Source organism: Lycium ferocissimum, chromosome 3, assembly GCF_029784015.1.
Source record: "Lycium ferocissimum isolate CSIRO_LF1 chromosome 3, AGI_CSIRO_Lferr_CH_V1, whole genome shotgun sequence".
NCBI classification, from domain to species: Eukaryota; Viridiplantae; Streptophyta; class Magnoliopsida; order Solanales; family Solanaceae; genus Lycium; species Lycium ferocissimum.
In genome coordinates, this window is record NC_081344.1 from 70,542,800 (window position 1) to 70,564,579 (window position 21,780).

General features: G+C 34.6%; 1 long non-coding RNA gene and 1 pseudogene across 1 annotated transcript in view; one reads left to right on the plus strand and one right to left on the minus strand.

Moving 5' to 3' along the window:
- Positions 1-2,154: 2,154 nt before the first annotated feature.
- LOC132049056 (putative late blight resistance protein homolog R1B-23) lies at positions 2,155-4,729 on the minus strand (annotated as a pseudogene).
- A 1,534-nt stretch (positions 4,730-6,263) lies between these two features.
- Positions 6,264-21,780, plus strand: part of LOC132050632 (uncharacterized) — a 63,780-nt gene continuing 48,263 nt past the window's right edge. Inside the window, exon 1 of the long non-coding RNA XR_009413487.1 lies at positions 6,264-6,419. This is a non-coding gene — a long non-coding RNA (uncharacterized LOC132050632). The remainder of the gene's footprint in view (positions 6,420-21,780) is intronic.

The window sequence follows — 21,780 nt, forward strand, 5'->3', positions numbered from 1 at the left end:
ATTTTCTGTCTTAAATTTTTTGAAAATGTGTGTCCACTAAAGTTATGTTTGGAGAATTTTTTTGAAAAAAAAAAAAATGATAACATGTGGTGGTGTTGTTCGAAATGCTTTTGAAAATAAAGTTTGATAAGAAGCAAATGATGGTAAAGTGTTTGCTCAATTAATATTTATTGTACTAGTAGGTACAATGATGTTAAGTGGATTTATGGTTATGTGTTCACCCTTTGTGGAGGTGTAATAGCATGAAAATCAGCCAAGTAGACCATAATGAAATATGAGTATGGTTTGGAGTTGACTGGTAATGAGACTTCTCAGTGAGTATTAAGGTTGAGTTAAAACCAACATGTCTATATATTGCGGTTGCCAAGCGTTAGGCGAGTGACTATTCTATGGCAATAAAACATATTCGTTTGGGAACACAAAGTGATAAAATAACGTTGTTATAAGATGAAATTATTATGTGATGTAAGAGTGAATTTGGCCGATTCACAGGATAAAGAAACATCGAGGGAATGAGACTTTTGTCATTTGAGAAGATTAACAATGATGGTAACCCAACCTATGTGATTGGAGATCCAGGAATTAGGTTCATATGGGTAATAACAAGTCATTAGTTGATCAAAAGTGCACTATTAAACTATGTCCCTTCCTATGGCGTGTGAATATAGTGCAATACTGCAAGGCAAAGTGAGGTTGAGCTATAAACTCTTAATCTATTACCATATCATTTATGGTGGTGTATTGCTCTGCAGAATACACTTGATGGGTGGACCTATATGAGTGTGGAGTGGTGACGCTCCTATGAAATTGTGACGGATTTCTAGAGCACTCATGAATACCAGGACACGCGCATGGCCTCTTAGCGCAAAACCGCGATAACGACAAAGATTGTGCGAGTATGATGTGATAGAATAAGACAATGGGCTTACAAAAGAATTTTGGTTCGTAGAAGTGTTATACTTCACCAATTGTTCTGTAAGTTTAATCTTATTTTATCTAGGGTAGTCCAATAATTCGATGCATTGTCTTATGTGAAAACCCATTTAGCAAACGACTTATTTCATTCTATTCTTTTTATTCTTTTTGAGATAGTGGGGGATTGTTGTGAAAATATTGAATTAAATATCTCAAAAGAAGTTTTTAATTCATTATTTTAGTATATATTAATGAGTCATTATTTTAAATACAAACGTTATGTCTCTAAGACCAAATTGAATGGTCTTTAACTTGTAATCAAAGTGAGCAACGTTATAACAGAACATTTACTACATTAAATAGCTCTTTATATGTTGTTAATGATGAAATCATCATTTATGATGCCATTTACTGTATATGTTATTTGGCTAATATATTAGCCTGACATTAGTTAATTGTTTGAACCTATATATATTTAAGTTATTTTCATTGGCAGAGGTGATATATACAAAACCATATTTTTCCTTATAAATTATAGTGTGTTGGGTTTTCTACTTTGAGAAATCTTTGTTAGATTCTGGCTCCTAGTTTGTACTAGAATAGCTTGTTGAATCCTGGGGGATACACCCATACCGGGTGAAATATCCTTAAGGACAGTGTCATTGGCATGCCTCAAGCTACGAAGAATTCTCTACAATTTTAGAGAATCAAGTATTTTCCTTGAAACCAGTGGTAACCATTAGTGTTCGTATTGAAGAAAGTCCCTACAAGTGTTCGAAACATCAAAAATTTCAACACGGGGCTACATCAAAAGTAACAAAAAGGCAGGCATTGGTGGTGTGATCAAGGATAACAATGGAGGGGTTCTTATGGCCTTTTCCAGACATGTCCAGTGCTCTAGCAGGCAGAGGCTCTTGCTGCAAAACTTGGGGCTCAGTGGTGCATTGACAATAACTCTACCTGTATTCTACTTTTCCTAAGGTTTATCCTGTAGATTGTTGATGTGTGACAATATGTAAAGACGGAAAACGATACAATCTATTTAAACGTTGTGTTCATCAAAACAATACAGTACAATACAGTCAAATATGCTACAATACATTATGAAATAATATGTAACAACCATCCAAACAAACTGTACACCATTATCACAACTACCAGGCCAGTAGCACTAGTACTCAAATTAAACTTTTCTTTTTCTTAGAATTCTTGCTGGAGTGCAACACTGCATCTCAATTCTCACATTAAGACTAGGTACATTTTTCTTGCACCAATTTGGTCTACAGTTTGAGATAGCATATCCTGCATTGATGTAGTTAGTACACAGAGAAGTAGAAGAGAATTTGGGCAGTCGGGTAATCACCTATCTCATTGAAAAAAAATTACCAAGCTACTGGAAATTAAATTATCCAAATAAACCTTCATCACTTCCACACTCTGTCCGTTCCACAAGTCCTTTGTTGCGCCAGAACGTTTTAAATCCATAAATTCCAATTGCTCTGTTCTTCCGAAAACTTGCAAGGTAAACCAAGCATGGCTTTAGGTGATCTGGTAAATGGTCATAACTTAATTCTATAACCTTCATCACTTCAGCTTCATTGTTGAAAACAAAGGAACTCAAATCTTCAAGCCACACAGTTTTCTTCTTTTCCTTCCCTGCAATGACTCCAGCAATCAGATCTGCCACCAAAGGAAGCCCTTTACAATTTTGGGCTATTTCTTTTCCAACATCCAATAGTTCATCTGGACGACTTTCTATTCCAAATAACCTTTTCTCTGTTAACTCCCAACTTTCTTCTGGTCTTAGCAATCGAAGGTTAAGAGGACCACTGTTGCGTTTTCCATGCAAAGCCACTTTCTTTCCTCGAGTGGTCAAAATAATTCTACTTTCTTTGTCAACTTAAAAGGTCTTGTCAACTCATCCCATGTGTCAGTATCCCACAGGTCATCTACGACTTAAGGTACCTCTTTCCAAACAGATGTCTCCGTAGCTGAGCAGCAACATCGCAAATGGCATCCAAGCCAGTAACTTGATTAAAAATTTTCTCCAACAACTCCTCGTCATATTCTTGGCCGATTGTGCACCATGCACGAATGCCGAAATGACTAGAAATTAATTTATCATTGTATACCTTGTAGGCCAAAGTAGTTTTACCCGAACCCGGCATACCAGTGATCGAAATAACATCTAGATCATCCGGTCCACTGGTGAGCTTCCTAATTATCCAGTCTGTCTCCTCCGCAAAACCTACAATTATTTTACCAGCTATCAATGACTTGTTGTCAATTGTCTTGTTGGGAGAGTTTGCAACAATGAGGTTCCTGGGCTTGGGAATCTTCTCATGTAAATTGGAGAAAATAAGATGTAAGAGAACATTATCTCTTACAATAATTGAATCAATGACATCTTTTGTCTCATATGCCACATCTAAAACACGTGCCGAGAGATCTTTATACAATTCTTGCTCAATATTCATGAAGAAAGATCTTAGAATTCTAGGTCGTCTTTCACCCGTCCAATTTCTTCCTTTATCAATGCAATTGAATAAGAATGAGAATCTAGCAAATCATTTCAGTGTCTGTGTAACAGATGCATGAGGAGCGGTCCATCACTCATGGGAAAGCAACATTGAGATGAGCCTGCGGCTTTAAAATAAACATGTTTGAGATCTTCCTTGAGGAGTTCAATATTTTCTAGCAAGTCTAGAGTTGATTTCTCTTCTAAGTCACGAACAACAGTTGAAATGTTCCTGGTAAGTGCTCCAACAAGTGTCAAGATATCAAATAATTTGTCATGATGAATAAAGTCCCTAGTCACATCAGTAACAATAATTAATAGGAACTCTATCATGACATGAATGTTTCGAGTCCCTGAAGTGCTAGCGGTAATAACATTTACCATGTGCTCTTGTAGATGAATCAAATATTCTCTAAGAATGTCTGCAGAGGTTTCTCGGAGCTGCTCAATGACGTGTACTTCTGCTGAAGTTGAAGCTTCCAAATTTGTAAAACATATGTACACGACCTCAAGGTCAATTGGAATAATCTTCATGATTAGATGAGATACCTTGAAGAGTCGAGAGTCTCCATCAATTTGATCGTTCCAAAGGAAGAGTCCTACTCTCTCAGCCATGAGTTCAAACTGAGGTAAGACATATTCAACAATTTCGTGCTCAATGCAACCATTCACTATCAACCCATGAAAATCTCTATCAACCTAATGGACTGTTAGTTAATGTACATCACTATGGTGTTAAGTGTTAACCATACATAAAACCATTAAAAGACAATCTTTTCTGTCAACTAATTTTCTTCTGCACAATGGCAACTACTACAAATCGTAGTGAGAGAAAAGCCCTTCCCTAACAGAGTTATTTGCCTGAATGGTCATTCAACTTATAGTAATTGGCAATTAAAGTCACTTATATATCTTTCTTTTGTCTCCCAAAAGTTATCTGACTTTGCCTAGTTAGCTTCCATGCTCATTTTAGTAAGGATCACTTCGGTAATAAAATCATCAGTTACCAAAAAATATTAAAAATATAATGGATGGATTCATCTGAAAATGAGTAGTAGTATATAAGATTAAAGGTGTAGATCTAGATTGACAGTTCATTGGTAATATTAAAATACAATTCATCGACTTCTCAAGTCTTTTTATCATCTTGGTCTTCTTAATCACTTGTGAAAATTATTTGCGCGTCTCTTTTCTTGACAATATACAACAACAACAACTGGTTAGGTAGCCTTGGTTTAAATTATTTTTTCAACATTTTTGTTGGAAGAATTATTTTTCAACCAAAACAGAACCCATTGTTAGATATATATTTTTGGAAAAAAGGATGTTTAAAAAGAGACATAGGAAAGATGGATTTGATTATTACTCAGTTAGAACTTATTAGGTAGCCTTTGTCTGAAATTATTTTTTCAAAGAGACATAGGAAAGTTGGATTGGATTATTACTCCATCCCTCCGTTTTTACTTGTCCACTTTGAAAAATCAAGAAATAATTTACCATTTCATATCTATTTTACCCTTATTATTAATTATTGATTTGGAAACTTTAACGAATTGTTAGTGGTTACACAAATTTTAAAGTATGTTTGATTGACTTCAATTATTAGATGACTTAATAATAAATGGGGGTGATATAGTAAAATTGTCATTCTATTTATGGCTCCTTAAGGGGTGTGCCAAGTCAATACAACACAAGTAAAAATGGGCAGAGTGAGTAGAAAGTAGAGAAATGAAGAGCTACTAGAATTTTTTAAGAGTTGAATAAACAAACAAGAAACTTTTAGACTCCCATAAAACATTATGTGGTTATAGAATTTTTGAAACTTATGATCGTAAATATGTTGTAGAAATTGTGCTCGATATAAAAGCTTTTAATTAAGAAATTATAAGAATGTCATTACTATTGGACATATGTGCTAATAAGAAAATAGTGGCAAACAAAATGAAACGGAGGAAATAATATAAAGCGAGCAGAGTATTGTTCCCACAAGTTAATTTTTTTTTTTTCATTTTCCTTTAGACTTCTTGGAAGTAAGCACTAAGGTGTGTTTGGTATAAAGGAAATGTTTTTCAATTTTTCATGTTCGTTTGGTCAAAATATTTGGAAAACATTTTTTTTAGGAAAACAAGTTCCTTAAAAATGAAAAAATAACTTTCATTATTAAAGTAGGGAAAACAAGTCCACAAGTGGCATTTCACCAACCACCCTATCACCACCTAACCCACCCCCCAACCACCAAACCCCAACCACTCCCACAACCCCACGCACCAACCCAACCCACCCACCACCCCCTCCAAATTTGGGAAGGGTGGGTGAGTGGGAGGGTTGGTTGGAGGGATGGTGTGGGGTGGGGTGAGGTTGGGGTTGGTGGTGGTGTGGGTGAAGATGAAATGCGTTCAAAGATAGTGGTTGGGTGGTGGAGGGGATTTAGTTGGGGGGTGGGTGGTGGAGAGTAGGTACTTAGGGTGGGTGGAGGGTGGTGGGGCTGGGGTGTGTATGGGATTGCTGTGGAATGGGGTGGTGGGGTTGGTGGGGCTTGGGTGGGTATTTTTCCAAAAATGTTTTCTACCACCTAACCGATCATGAGAAAATAAGTAAGCAATTCACTTATTTTCCATTAACCAATCGAACATGAGATAACAAATTGAAATTCACTCATTTTCCAAGAACACATTTTTAAAATAATATTTTCCGTAAAAAACATTTTTCTCCATAACTAACGCACCCCAAGTTATAGATTCAATTTATCTATACTGATAATATAATTTTTTTATGCAATTAGTATATATTGTTATTACTCAACTTGAAACTCACATTGGAGTACTTCTATTCCTTTTCTAGTTACAACTTGGCATTCAAAAGAAGTCCTTTTGATCTTTTTATAAACATTCCTCTTCTCCTCTTTAATTCCAGAATTTTGAGGTTCCTGTTGGATCAATAACAAAGCAAGCAAAGGGTATTCTCAGAATTCTCATCAACAAAAAGGGTTAGTCAACTCATTCATGCTCTTAATTAGTCTCTAATAGTTTATTTAATTTTTGGTAATCTGATCTGTATTGAAGTAGAACTGTGCAATAGAAAGAAAAAAAACTCAGAAAGTATACCCAAAAATCCCTTGATTTAGAATAATGGAATTGGGAAAATTATCAAAAAAATATTGGTGGGTTGAATGGAATCTCACTTGGAACATTTTTAGCAAAAAAATCACTTTCGGATTAAAGAAAGTCGGTTCCATCACATCCACGCAGTACAGCAGCAAAAAGGGGGATTTAACTATTACAGCAAATTAAGGAAATGTCTGAAACTAGTTCCTTTCACTAGATAAATATGAATTCCTCTAAAGTGCATACACTCATCTCTGGTACCAGCCTTATAAAATGGTTAGTTATTGATCATAGTCACAAAAAGCTTATTCCAATTCATATGTAACTCTTTCCATCTACTGCTATACAACTTTTATCACTTTCAATAATTCAAATTCATTGAACTACTAATAAAATTAAACTCTAATGTGATATTTCCTCTATCAAACATTCAAACTAACTTTTCAACTATTTGGTGATATTTTTCTTGCACTATCAGCTATAAAATACACAGGTTAAATTAATTAATCCGTGTCAGACTTCAGTTTCTGTTTTAGTTTCTAAAGTTAGGCTGGAATTTGTGCCTTCCTAAGTCCCTTTTGTTTTTGTAGCCAATTAAGATGCGCGGACTCTTCAATTTCGATGCCACACCCATGTCGGATTCTCCAAAAATACACTAATTTTAAAAAATCCAACATGCAGCCGTTTACATTTTTGAAGAGTCCGAAAGAACATAAGTCTATGCTCTTGCTGCTTGCCCCCACTAAGAGAATCAAAGGACTAAAGCATTTCTTCGCTATTGCATACTTGCTACTCTTTCTGCCAAGTTCAAATTACAAACAAGTACATTTACCCCCAGATGCAAAGATTAGAATATTTCTCACCAGACACTAGTCATAATCGTAAACATGTCATACTATTTGTGTGGCTATAAAAGCTTTTAGTTTAGAAGTTATAAGAATTTCATTATTATCTGAACGGGTTAATATGAAAATAGTGCCAAACAAACTGAAACGGTGTTGGATATTGGGTCATGGGTCGCCCATGTGAACTGACCCGACCCGTTTGTAGAAGATAAAGATGAGGAAGTTACCAAGGAAGTTATTTAACTTCCTAAAACTACTGCTGTATTAAAAATAGAGATGCCTAAAAGCAGTTGACATTTTGTAACTTCTCTGTAGAATAACTTCTCCATGACAGAAAAGTTCTTTCTTCTTTGTAGAGATATTGATATCATAGATTCCTCCCAACAAACACACAAAGCAACAAGAAAGACATCTAGTTCGTGGATGTTAACTTTGTTTCCTAGAGAATTGAAGTTTGATTGGGGCCAATTATTTTGGTGGTGAGTTCAATACTTCTTCCGTTGCGTTGTTAATAGGTACGCGATTGTTGTTCTCGCCCCGTGATTTATTCTAACAATGGTATCAGAGCCAAGTTACTTGATTTCTAAATTGCATCTTCTCTGGCGAAGTTTTTTGTTTTGTTTTTGACACTGTTACTACAATTTGTTTGGCGGCAGTTGCAATAAAAAAAAAATGAAATGGTTGTTGTTATACCCCATTTTAACCGGGTCAAAGCAGAGTACAACATATTGGTGATTCCTAAATTATTTAAATTAAGGAGTCGCCACCTAATTGATTTTAAGGTGAATTAGGGCACCTAATTATTAACTAAGATAAAGCTAACTAAACCTGTTAATGGTCTGCTTAAATTTTAATTCTGGGTAAGGGTTCTAAACCTGTTAATGGTCTGGCTTTAAATGAAAATCCTAAAGGGAAGGGGTTAGGCATCCTTTAGAATCCGTTAACTACGGTTTACCGGCCAAACTTAGGTTAATTAATTAAGGATAAAGACACAAACATAGCATTTAAATTTTAAGAGAATAGCTTGTAAATGTTGCTAAGGTTTTAAAAGAAAGTGTGATTATGCCATTTAAAATAATACTTATAAATATTCTTAAAGCTTTAAATGAAAATGCTATTTAGAATGAGGTTTGTAAAAATTATGATAATTTGCGTAAAAGTGATGGCTCTTTAAGAAAGGATTTAGCAAATTCGAACCTTGGATAAATTATGTTATATGAAGATAGCAATGTAGAAAAACTCTAAGCCTATTATAAATAGGATTCAAAAGGAAGTGATTTCTTTCTCTTTTATTAGTGATGCTAATAGAATAAATATTGTAGATATTATAACTAATTCTAACATAAAATAAGAAAAAAAATGAATCTTATGAAATTAGTTATTAGTTTTCCCTTAAGTCAACTACCCATTACGCTAAAACTAAACCTATCACTTCATTAAGTTTCATCTAAGTTAACAAACAAAACAAAGTAAAAGGGTTAGTTGCATCATACAAATTAAAAGCACAAAAAATAAAATAAAAGGGGCCAAATAATATCAAATGGGCCTGCCCGTTTTGGGCCACTGTGATCCCATAGCTGCTGTTAGGGAGAATGGGCTCAGCCCATTCTTTAAAAGTTGATGAGCACTGTTCATGCCTAGTGGGCTTTGGCTCAGCATGTATATTCTCCATTTCGCTGTGGACAGGGGTGGACCGAGAGAAGGTTTCGTTGGGCTTTTAGCCCAACACTGAATGTGGAAGAAGAACGAGTCCCTCGGACTCGTATGCGGTGGTCATGCAAAAAATGAAAGGAAAAGGATTAGGATATAACCAAAAGAATAAGATCGAACATGTAAAGATAAAATTTCAAAACAGACCAAAGATTATGTATATGTTGTGTATATTTAAGTATATCTCATATATACACATTCATAAGGACGTATAGAAGGTCAATGTCGGAAAGCTTTCGCCCCCATCTTCCCGATGTTGCACAAGTTCCAAGGGATTTCATGAATCCCAGGCATGGCTAACACCGGGGAGGGTTAATATTGACTTGCAATAGATAGTTCATCATAAAGTGGGATTCAAATAAAGCGGCCAGACAATAACTATATGTTCTCAAGAGTAACATTTTTACCCTCAAATCCAACCAACAATGCAGCCATCAGATGCAACAATTGCAAGCCAAATAACAGCAGTAAAGTGACTTAATTAACTCAAGTATAGCAATTTATAAGGTAGTATGACTACAGGCAACACAGCAAGTATAACATAGCAGACTCAGAGACAAGCTGAGTTTCAAAACTTAGCAATTTATCAAGGGACCAATAGGCATGATAAGTCTCAGTGTGCAGCATCTGCCTTGTAAGATAAAATAACAACTCTACGTATAAACATGGCAGTAGCCATTCTTCAAGAACAATAGCCATTTATGCCCATGATTAACCATAGTAGGCAATACCTAGCAGTTGTCTAACCCAAAACATAATAGGACATATCTTCTTTAACGTTAAACTAAAAATAACCAAGGATGGCAAATCTTGTTATACGAGATCCTCCGGATATAATCATGGAAGTACATACTAAGGTTTCATGATTAGCACGCATGATAAAATCCGCCTTCCACCGACATGTTTTAGATCCTATAATATCTAAGACCTTAAGTAAGACTACAGACATTTAATCACAAAATCAGTCGAATTATAATCTTCATCATTTCATTAAATAAAGATTTTCCACACAATCATACGTTTGGACCAAAATTTTCTTAAATCTTAACAAATGAAAGACATCTGAACTACCTTAAGTAAATGGTTTCTATGTTAAAACTTAATATGTGTTTATACAGGGAACATAATGACTTGTGGGCATGATTTTACATAATAAAAATATAGGATTCTTTAGGCAGAAATGATTAAACTCCTAAGACATGATATATATATGTTAAGGACGTCCAGGATGGAATTTCGAAACATGCATTTCCAAATAGGCAGAACACTTTGAAACAGAAAATAAAAAAAGAATGAATGAGCGGATTTACTTTTTAATAACATGTTGCTGACATTATGATATTCTCACAGAAATACCAATAAAACAGATTCAGAAAAAGACCACAAGCATGACTCGCTACACCCGAACTTATTTTCATGGATCATAGGTCCCTTTTAATAAAGACAGAATACTAGTGTATATCCTATATGGACAGCGACCAAGCGCAATATAGAAGAGGTTTTTGACTAGAAAGAAAGAAATTTCTTATGCTTTATATAATAGTGAAACAGTGATGTTAAGCCATGTTTGTAAACAAAACACTGAATATACCAAACAAGCACCAACCATAATCAAAGATAAATGAGACTACTATTTTACGATATCGGACATACATTATTCACACAGAATCAACTCGAAACTGAAGCATTTTACCCGCACAAACAAGAAATCACAAATACACATCCAAAAATCAAACTGAACCTAAAAGAGAGGAAGAAAGAGATTGCACTGACCTTTTTCGAGTACAGCGAAGTGAGGGTTCGAGTCTCCGATCCACCTCGAAACAACACAAACTCCGAGCTCTCGAGCACTCGGATTCGAACAAATGCCGGAGTAAAAAAAAAAGAACAGGACTTAGTGTCTTGGGACGATATCAATAAAATTAAAACTAGTATTTTTAAAGGGGACTTGAGCGATTAAACACTTGTATTTGTGGGGTATTCAAAGCTGAAGAAATTTTTTTTTTCTTTTCAGAGGAAGGGTTTTAGGCGGCTCCCCCAAACTTTTTCTCTTTTTTTTTTTTCCTTTTTTTTTAACTGACTCAAAAGCGACTATTTATAGGAGAAACATCTAGGGTTTTTGCCGATACTCAAAATTTGGGCGGGATTCTTAAGGTTCAAACGTTCGGATTTTGTATGTATCCTAACCTATTCGATCAGAAAAAGAAAGGAAATGGACAAAATTCATTAAGATCTGTACTCGAAATGAAATAAAGCACAGATTTGAACTTACAAGCGGACAAAAGCTCATTAAAGCTTCAAATCGAAGCAAAACAAGGCAGGAGATGAACGCCTCTTCAACGTTAAACTCATGACAGAGCATTAATTATCCTTTCCTTAAATCGACCATGCATGGCCTGTGAGGGTGGAAAGGACTCTGCGGATTTGCCGCTTTCATCGAAGGAGAGAGAGAGAGAGAGGAGACCGAGAGAGCAGGGAGAGAAGGGGAGCGGGGGTGCGGTGGATGAGAATGAAGGAACCCTAGGGGTTCTTTTGTTTACTGACCCGGGTCGGGTCACTGGGATGGACCGGGTCAGTTTTTAAAAAATGGACTGGGTCAGATTAAAAGGAGTAGTGGGCTGAAAGATGTGGGCTGGGTATTAAAATGGGCTGATGAATAAAATGTAGGCTGACTAGTGAATTAGAGTGTGGGCTGGTTTAGCGAATTAGGCCTTAGCCCAAATAATTTTAGGATTTAATTATGGCCTGAATTAATACGGACTAAAATATTACCTAATATAAAAATATGTAATTATTAGTGCTCAGATAATAAAGTTATATGACATTGTAATGGTCGTGCGAAATATTTTAAAATTCAACAGTAAATAAAGCTATTATTTAATTGTGCGAATAAGATGGTAAAATGCTAAAATGATAAAAAATGCGGATTATCATGATACCGGTAATAATAAAATAACAATGATAATAGTAATAATAATAATAATAATAGTAATAGCAATAATAATAATAATAATGGTAGCAGTAACAAAAAACAGCCAGCGAACAAAAACGCCGGCGTTAATAAGAGGCTGATAATTATAGTAAAAATATAAGCATAAGTAAATATTTTGGGGAAGAGGGACAAAATTGGGTGTCAACAGTTGTTATCACAACTCTTAAGTTTGACCACGTGATCCCAAAACAAAATGCTCTGTACGGAGAAGGGATTTATGGCCCAAACTAATCAATTTTTGTTTCTTCTCTATTTTTAAATGGAGTCTTGAAGATAGTATACTTCCTATGGGGCTCAATAACAAAGTAGAACCCAAGTGATTCTCTGTTTTCTTCAATAACAGGAAATTTTTTTGTCTTGGAGCAAATGTTGTAGGATTTAAAAAAATATATGTTTGCTCCAAAAGATATTTGTGATTTTTTTTTTCTCCATATTATGTAAGAATTGGTTTTGCATTTTTTATTTTGGTCAATCTCTTTTTCTTATCTAAGTGATCATAGCAGATGAGACATATATATAAAAAGGTTTTCTAGTAACTTTTTTCTCAAAAGATCACAAAATTTTCAAGGAGGTTGATGTCGTGTCCATTTAATAAGCAGAACCACAGTTAGTTTGTGAAAGTATCTTTATTGATATACTCAAAAAATCTCATATGATATTAGAAATAAATTCTACTGTAAAGAGGGCTTCAAAGGCCATGTACTGAAGGACTGAACGCTAGAACAGCTAATATCGTGAATTTATGACTTTAGAGATTTAATCAACTCACTGTTTCGTAAGTAAAGAAACTAAGTCAAGCCTTTATCATCCTTATTTCTCTTCTACGATATTGTGATATATGTTGTCATATTGAATGGTTATAACCATTCTAATTATTTCCTTGTTCCCATTTATGGAAACGCTGGCTGGGAATGAGCTCGGCGTTCTCCAAGTGGGAGTTTGACTAAGAGCCGAGTTAGGGATAACGTAGAAGAGTACGTCGACATCTGACCATTACCAGTACTGATGATTATGATTTGACGATCGTCAGGTCTAATGTTTCGACGACGATACGAAGGGCCTTTTTAGGATGAGAGAGGTTGTCATAGGAAAGGGAGAAGATAATATGAAGAATTTATAAAGAGGAAATGGATCTTTATGCTACTATACTATATCATCTTTGCCTATTTGGGGCGAAACTAGCAGAATTGATAACTTATTATTTATGGGTTGAATAAAAGGGTCATTTTGTCTGGATTCTCTCCTAGAGTATTATAGGCAAAGGATTGGATAACATTTATCTTGAGTATGGTCCAAATCAACCTCATTTGGTGTATACTCTGGCGCTTGAAGCCAAGTGGGAGGAGAAAAGGAATAGAAGCAAAAATTAAGAGATTTGGCTTTTTAAAGACATGTCCAAGGCCTCGTATTACTAGTTAAGACTTTGGCTGAAAGAGTTGTAATTTTTTTTAAGTTGTTTGTCTCTTCTATTATAACTTCTACTTATTAATATGTATAACAGAATATTGTAAGAGGATATGACTTAAAGAATCTTTTTGATTCTAGTCACAAATATAATTTGATACATACTAAGAAATGATTTCCATTTTTGATCAAATATTTGGATAGTGGATGATGATTAGAAATTAAATGACCTTTCGATTCTACACTAAATGTGAAGTCATTATGGGAATTGATTTGCTTGAGTATGTATATCACATGCATAATTGATGAGTCTTACTTGCGTGATTGTCTCTCATAAAGACTATGGCTTCAAAAAGTAAAATTGCTAATCTGAATAAGGGTGATAAGTCGAACGGCAAAAATCATGATACATGGAGCCGTAAGATATGGTTTGTACTGAAAAATCAAGATTCTCTAAAGAGTATAAACCTTGTGATGTGTCACCCAAAGGAGGGTAACACGGCCTAATATAGGAGAAATCTTGATGCTTACAATGCGTAGAAGAAGAAAGACTCCACTACCCGTGGAATTATAGTAAGTTCAGTTATAGTAAGTTCAGTTATTAATGATCTCATTTATGATGTGAAATATATTCTAATGCTCATGCTATATTGGCACACTTACACGATACATATGGAAATACAATTTTGACTCGCCTCAGGCAGTTGACAATCAAGTTTGGCACGTAAAAGAAGTGAATTGATCATCGTGTCAAGCAATACCAAAGGGTGATGTCTGGAATGATTGTTCAACTTAAAAGTGTTGGTCATGGTCTATTGGATGAACAGTAAGGGTAGGCAGTGATCCAGTCTCTTCCCAATATTTGAGAATCTTTAAAAAGTTAGCTTGACCTGTAATGATGACATCAAAACAATTATATTGTTGTCCATCATGTGGAGCTTGAAGATGAGCGGCTTGGTGCTGCTAAACCAATATCTAATGCTTATGTGGCAAATCAAGTGGTATTAAAACTTCCAGGCTTCAAGCGCAAGAGACTTGAAAAAAGGGTCAAGGAGATCGAAGATGGATCCTCCAAGAAAAGAGACCTACTAATTCCAACAAGGAAAAGTGGCATTACAAGAAGGAAGATTAAAGATTAAAATTGTAGTGCTATAACTGTCAATGTTTGTTCTTCTTCTATTAGATTTCTTCTCAGCAATAATGTTGTGAAAATTACTCTAGAGAATGTGTTCTACGGTTCTGGACACATTTATGATGGTTTCTTAGTGTAAATTGCAATTCTTTCGCTTATAACTATTATGTGGACTAACACATTTTGACATGCTCTATGAGTAACAAAGATGTTGTTGCTTTCACATGGCATTCAAGATTGAGTCACATTGGGCAAGATAAAATGAACTGGTTGTCTAAGGAAGGACACTTGGGTTCTTTCTCCAAAATAGACTTGCCAACTAGTGAACATTATCTTGTCGGAAAGATTACATATAAACCATATGGGAAGGCTAAGATAGCTGACTTCTTATTGCAATTAATCCATTTAGATGTTTGTAATTCAATAAATGAAGGCTAGGTCTGTTATGTTACTTTTTATTACATTTGTCGATGATTTCACGCACCTTGATTATGTTTATTTGATTTCTCAAAAATCTGAAGCACTTGAATGCTTTAGAAGATATATGAATGAAGTTGAGAATCAATTATAAGGCGAATATTGATCAAGAAAATTTGATGAATTATGTAATGAAAAGGATATTGCCAGACAGTTAATTATTCCTTACACACCTCAACAAAATTGTGTAGCAGAAATAAGGAATAGGAAACTATTGGACATGACAAGGTCCATGATGGCTCAAACAAATTTACCTGTCTCTTTTTGGAGAGATGCGTTATTGACTGAAGCCTACATATTGAATAAAATGCATTCTAAATCAGTTATTTCCACTCCTTGCTATGGAAAAAGGCAAAGAAATTTATCTTTATAAGATACTTTGTGTCTGAACACTCCAAAGGGTATGTGTTCAATGGCATTAAAGGATGGAAGTGGTACTAAAATTGAATCATGAGACGTCATATTTCTGGAAAATGATTTTTCAAAGAAGGGAAAAATAAAGGAATGAAAGCCTCTTTATGAAATGTTGAATTCAGATAGCTGATGTCTTTTGACACTTTTGATAATCAAATTGATCAAGATCTTATGCTTGATCTGGGTGGGAGCAAGAGTCCTCAATCCCGAAATCTTTTTGATTAATCTGAATTTCAGCTATGTAAGAGAATTAGAAAAGGTATACCTAAACAATCTTATGGGATTGAAGATTACCTTTTCTTGGTATCTCCCATAGGATTGGATAAGCCTAATTCTGTGACTGAGGCTTTAGCGAGACCTGAAAAAGATGAGTGGATGAAAGCAATGAAAGAAGGATTAAAGTCCATGAGAACCAACAAAGTTTGGGATCCGGTTGGCCTTCCTCGTGGCGTATATCTATTGGGAACAAATGGATTCTCAAAGTTAAACGCAAAGCGGATGGGTCAATAAAAGATGAAAAGGCACAATTGGTGGCAAAAACTTTTACTCAAGAAGCTCGAATAAATTATGAGAAAACGTTTTCACCAGTTGTGAAGTTTACTTCAATTAGCTTACTTTTGGCTATTGTTGCACGTTTAGATCTTGAATTACACCAAATGGAAATGAAGACAGCTTTTTCTCAATGGAGAACTAAACGAGGAAAACAACTTGTAGGTTTCATCGTTAAAGGCCATGAACATATCGTCTGTAAATTGAAAAGATCTATTTATGGCCTGAAGCAGTCTTCAAGGCAATGGTATTTGAATTTCACAATGAATTGATCTCATATAAATTTATCATGATCAATGAAGACCGTTGCATCTATGTGAAAAAGTCTAATGTAATGTTTGTAATTCTTTCCTTTTACGTGGATGATATATTATAGCAGGAAATAATTTGGGGGTTTGGCTTTCAAAGTCATTTGACATGAAAAACATGGGTGAAGCAGACTATATATTGGGTGTTAAGATCCAAAGAGATCATTCCAAGAAATTTTTTAGTCTGTCTCAAGAAACATATATAAAGAAAATTTTGGAATGCTTTCGAATGAATAATTGCAAACCCATGGATACTCCTATAGCAAGAGGTGAAACTTTATGCCTTGATATGTGTCCAAATATTAAAGAAAAGAAAAGGAAGACGTTTCGCGAGTTCCATATTCAAGTGTTGTCAGGATCTTGATGTACGCTATATGTGTACTCGTTCAGACATTTGTTATGCCATAGGTCTAGTAGCAGGTATCAATCCATTCCCGAAAGTGATCATTGAAAAGCTGTGAAGAGGATCTTTCGATACCTGAAAGGAACTATTAATTATTACAATTGAGAGGTTATACAGATGCTGATTAGGATGGTGAACGGAACAATAGAAAATCGACATCCGGCTATGCGTTCTTACTTAATAGTGGTACTAAATCAATAAGTAAGAAATAAGCTTCCATGGTACTTTTGTCCATGAAAGTTGAATTCGTGGTTTGTGCATCTGTAGTACAAGAAGTTGTTTGGTTAAGGATTCTTTGAGCATTTTCATATTGCAAAGAATTCTCAGGGTTCCATGATTTTATGTAGTGATAGTAAAGAGGCTATTACATATGCAGAGGATCCTAAGTATCATAAACCAAACAAATTGATTTCACGTACATATAACTTCGTGAGACATCATGACAAGTGGAGAAATAACATTGCTATATACTCCTACGCAAAGATGATAGTTGATCCTCTTACAAAATCAATAACTAGAGACATATTTAAGAAACATGTTGTGGCTCTAGGTTTGCGAATGATATGTTAATATTTGTGTATTATAAAATGTTTTTGGTTGTGATAGAATACTCATCAATGAATTATTATTGAGATTATGTTATATTCTATGTGCATGTGATGATATCCTAGTGAAGGACATACGTGTGTCGAACAAGTCGCGAGATCGGCTCTCTTACACGAGCGCCTCTGCCGTCGAGGAATGTGCAAAGATGAGACTTTTTGAAACCTTGATCAGTGCAGTGTCATGTATATATATATATATATTTTTTAATAAAATAGTCGGTCTTGACTGGTGCTCAGACAAACGGATTGCAACATCCTTATGACTTGTTTTGTAAGCCAGATGCGAGTTTTTCAAAAGGTTGGATTTGAGGATTCTTTAAAAGGAAAACTCGGGTTAGACATCTAGAGGTGTCTAGACTAAGATCTGTATGGCGTTAAATGAGTAAAGTATTAAGAGACACGCGCCAATATAAGGTGAGAACACCGTAAAGACGTGTTTCATACCATGTGTGCTAAGCGACCATTGGGTTAATGGGGAATAGATCCTTGCTTCTTCATTGTGTGAGACCCAGAAAGTAATATTGACTTTCCATTGGAATACCGGTTGACCTTTTACTGTTTCTTGAAGTACAGATCAGTGTTGCTACTTTAGCATGTCACTAATAGCCATGATTGATTCAGCAATGCAGTGCATGTCTAGGAAAGCAGTTGATCTGGGATGAGTAGTTTTGAGTAGAAAGGGAAGACAACTAAGATTAAAAATGTCACTTGTATTCACAGGTCGACCATTACATTTACCATAAGGGTAACAAGTGTAATTGTGAATGAAGTTATACATGAACTCGAGTTTGCCTCTTTCTGGGATGAGGGATCGGATAACTAACTACTGGAGTAGTGAATGATGCACGGGTATTGCGAGTAATAAGATCCTCATGTTAGTAGTGAATTCTTTCCGCATGTGATTGAAGTCCTACGTAGAGCTCTTGTAAAACCTTAAAAGGTATAACTTTTGATGCTCGCAGGTCGCACGAACTATTTGATTGTATGAGTTAGTGTGTTATTAACATGGCACTAGTTTGGGTCTAGTCCACCATGTGCGAAGTGGGAGATGTTGGATATTAGGTCGTGGGTCACCCATGTGAACTGACCCAACCCGTTTGTAGAAGATAAAGATGAGGAAGTTAACAGGGAAGTTATTTAACTTCCTAAAACTACTGCTATATTAAAAATAGAGATGCCTAAAAGCAATTGACGTTTTGTAACTTCTCTGGAGAATAACTTCTATATGACAGAAAAGTTCTTTCTTCTTTGTAGAGATATTGATCTCATAGATTCCTCCCCACAAACACACAAAGCGACAAGAAAGACATCTAGTTTGTGGATATTAACTTTGTTTCCTAGAGAATCGAAGTTCGATTTGGGGCAATTATTTTGGTGGTGAGTTCAATATTTCTTCCGCTGCGTTGTTAACAGGTACGCGATTGTTGTTCTCGCCCCGTGATGTATTCTAACGAACAGAAAAAGTAATATAAAGTGAACAGAATATTGTTCCTATGAGAAATTTTGATTAGCTTTCAAATTAAATTAAACGAAACCTAATATCAATCTCTGTCACTTCTTTCTTTTCCTTTTTCCTTTTAGACTTTGTGGCAGATAAGTGAGGCTCCACTTTTTCATGCTTTTGCTTTCTATTTTTGTTTTATTACTACTTGGCATATCTAAAAGAAGTTCATTTGGTCTTTTAATAAACATTAAACCAAGACGTGTTGTTCTGATTCTAGTTGTAGTGGCAATTGCCAATGTTAAAAATGTCTGCAATTGTTTGATAAGAGTCTCAACGGAACTACTTGTGAATATTAAGCAGAAATTTAGTAGATGAGCATTTGTTGTTTTGTGCCTTTTTTTTTTTTTTTTTTTTTTTTTTTTTTTTTTTTAAAATTGAGTAGATGAGCATTTGTTATGCTTACCTCTCTTATTTTAATTTTTATAATAACTTCTTAACCTCGTACAAAAATATGATTTAACTAATTTGTTCTTTATGATATAATTCTGTTGTTCAATTAATTTTGTAAACATTTTTTTTTTAAGAAAAAGAACATTTCCATTTTCATTGTTATTCATGTGACATGCATATATCTAGATTACAACAACAACGAACCCAAAGGATGCATATATCTAGACTCTTTTTTTTATTCTTGATATATCTTAGATTTAAAAATATTTAACAATGAGTTTCTTTTAATTTCTATGTTTGAGTGGTTTGGCGGGGGGTGGGTGAAAATGAGATGCATTTGAGGGTGGTGATTAGGTGGGGGTGGTGAGGTTGGGATGAGACATTTACTATGGAATGTCACTCGTGGACTTGTTTTCCCTAGTTTCATTAAGGTATTTTCCTGAACTTATTTTTCTAAAGAAAATATTTTCCAAAAATTTTGACCAACCGAATAAGAAAATTGGATAACATTTTCCTTCCTACCACACACACCCTAAGTAGTTAGATTATTGGTAGATCTCAAAATCATCTAAATTCAGTAGGTTAGTAAAATAACAAGGCAGATTTAACAATTTATTTGTATTTTTGAAGCACCTCCAAAACCAATTTATTTTGAGGTAAAGTTCGAGAAGTCGCCACATAGTGGTACCATCTAGGAAAATAAATTCCTTAAAAATGAATAAAATGACTTTTATGGTGAAAGTAAGAAAAATAAGTTTCATAAGTGACATTCCACTCTCCTCATCCCACCACCCATGGCCCCACCTCCCCCCGCCCCCACCCCGTCTAAATAATTAATAAACTCATAAATCTGAACTGAAGCAACTTAAAAACTGTAAATAGATTTTTGTAAACTCATAAATCTGAACTGAAGCAATGTATAAATATGCAAATGTTGGGGAGAGGGAAATAAGAACAGAATTTGGGTGGGTCGGGTGTATGGGTAGGGATTTAGTTTAATTTAGGATTTTATTTGTGCTGGTTTAATTAAACAACGTGGACCTCTAATTGGAGGCCACGTGTCATATCCGGTATTGTATAATTGGTGTTGAAATAAAAATGGCATGGATGAGCCATTTTGGTAATGGCGATGGCATAAATTAGCTAAACTATTGACGAGTGGCATAAATGAGTCATTTCCGATAGTTTGATTGTATATTTGAGCCTTTTCCGTAGTATTTATAAGAACGTCATTATTATCTGAACGGGCTAATATGAAAATAATGCCAAACAAAATGAAACGGAAAACTTAATATAAAGTGAGCAGAGTATTGTTCCATGAGAATTTTGATTAGCTTTCTAATTAAATTAAACTAAACCTAATTATCAATCTCTGTTACTGCTTTCTTTTCTTTTTCCTTTTAGACTTTGTGGCAGACAAGTGAGGCTCCCTTTATTCATGCTTTTGCTTTCTACTTTTGTTTTAGGGAAAGGGGTCAAATATACTCCTCTACTTTATTTTATTAGCTAACTTTACCCTCCGTTAGTGATTGTGGATAAATATTCCATAAGCAATTTTTTTAGAACAAAAAAAAAAAAAAAAGTTTGTAGACAATCCTAACGGAGGGTAAAGTTAGCTAATAAAACAAAGTAGAGGAGTATATATGACCCTTTTCCCTTTGTTTTATTACTACTTGGCATATCTAAAAGAAGTCCGTCCTTTTGGTCTTTTTATAAACATTAAACCCAACACAATTATTTGGTGCCATTATCTGTTATACTTTGACTTTGCACAAAGCTTAATAAAGAAAGAAACTTTTGAAACTTGTGATCTTAAAACATTTATATCGTAAACATGTAATAGCATGTGTATAGCTATAAAAGCTTTTAATTAAGAAATTATAAGATTGTCATTATTATCTGAACCGACTAATGTGAAAATAGTGCCAAACAAAATGAAACGGAAAAAATAATATAAAGTGAACAGAATATTGTTCCTTTGAGAAATCTTGATTAGCTTTCTGATTAAATTAAACTAAACCTAATTATCAATCTCTGTCACTGCTTTCTTTTCTTTTTTTCCTTTGAGACTTTGTGGCAGACAAGGGAGGCTCCATTTATTCATGCTTTTGCTTTCTACTTTTATTTTATTACTACTTGGCATGTCTAAAAGGAGTCCCTTTAGTCTTTTTATAAACATTAAACTGAAGACAACTATTTGGTATTATTATTCCTTTTCTCCTCCACACCACACTTATTTTAATTCTAGAATTTTGAGCTTTCTCTTGGATCAACAAGCAAAGAGTATTCTCAGAATTTTCATCAACTAAAAGGGTTAGTCAACTCATGCTCTTAATTAGTCTCTAAGACTTCGTTTAATTTTTGAAGTAAAAGGGTCAGAATTTTCATCAAGAAATCCTTTTGATCTTTTTATAAACATTCCTCTTCTCCTCTTTAATTCCAGAATTTTGAGCTTCCTGTTGGATCAATAACAAAGCAAGCAAAGGGTATTCTCAGAATTTTCATCAAGT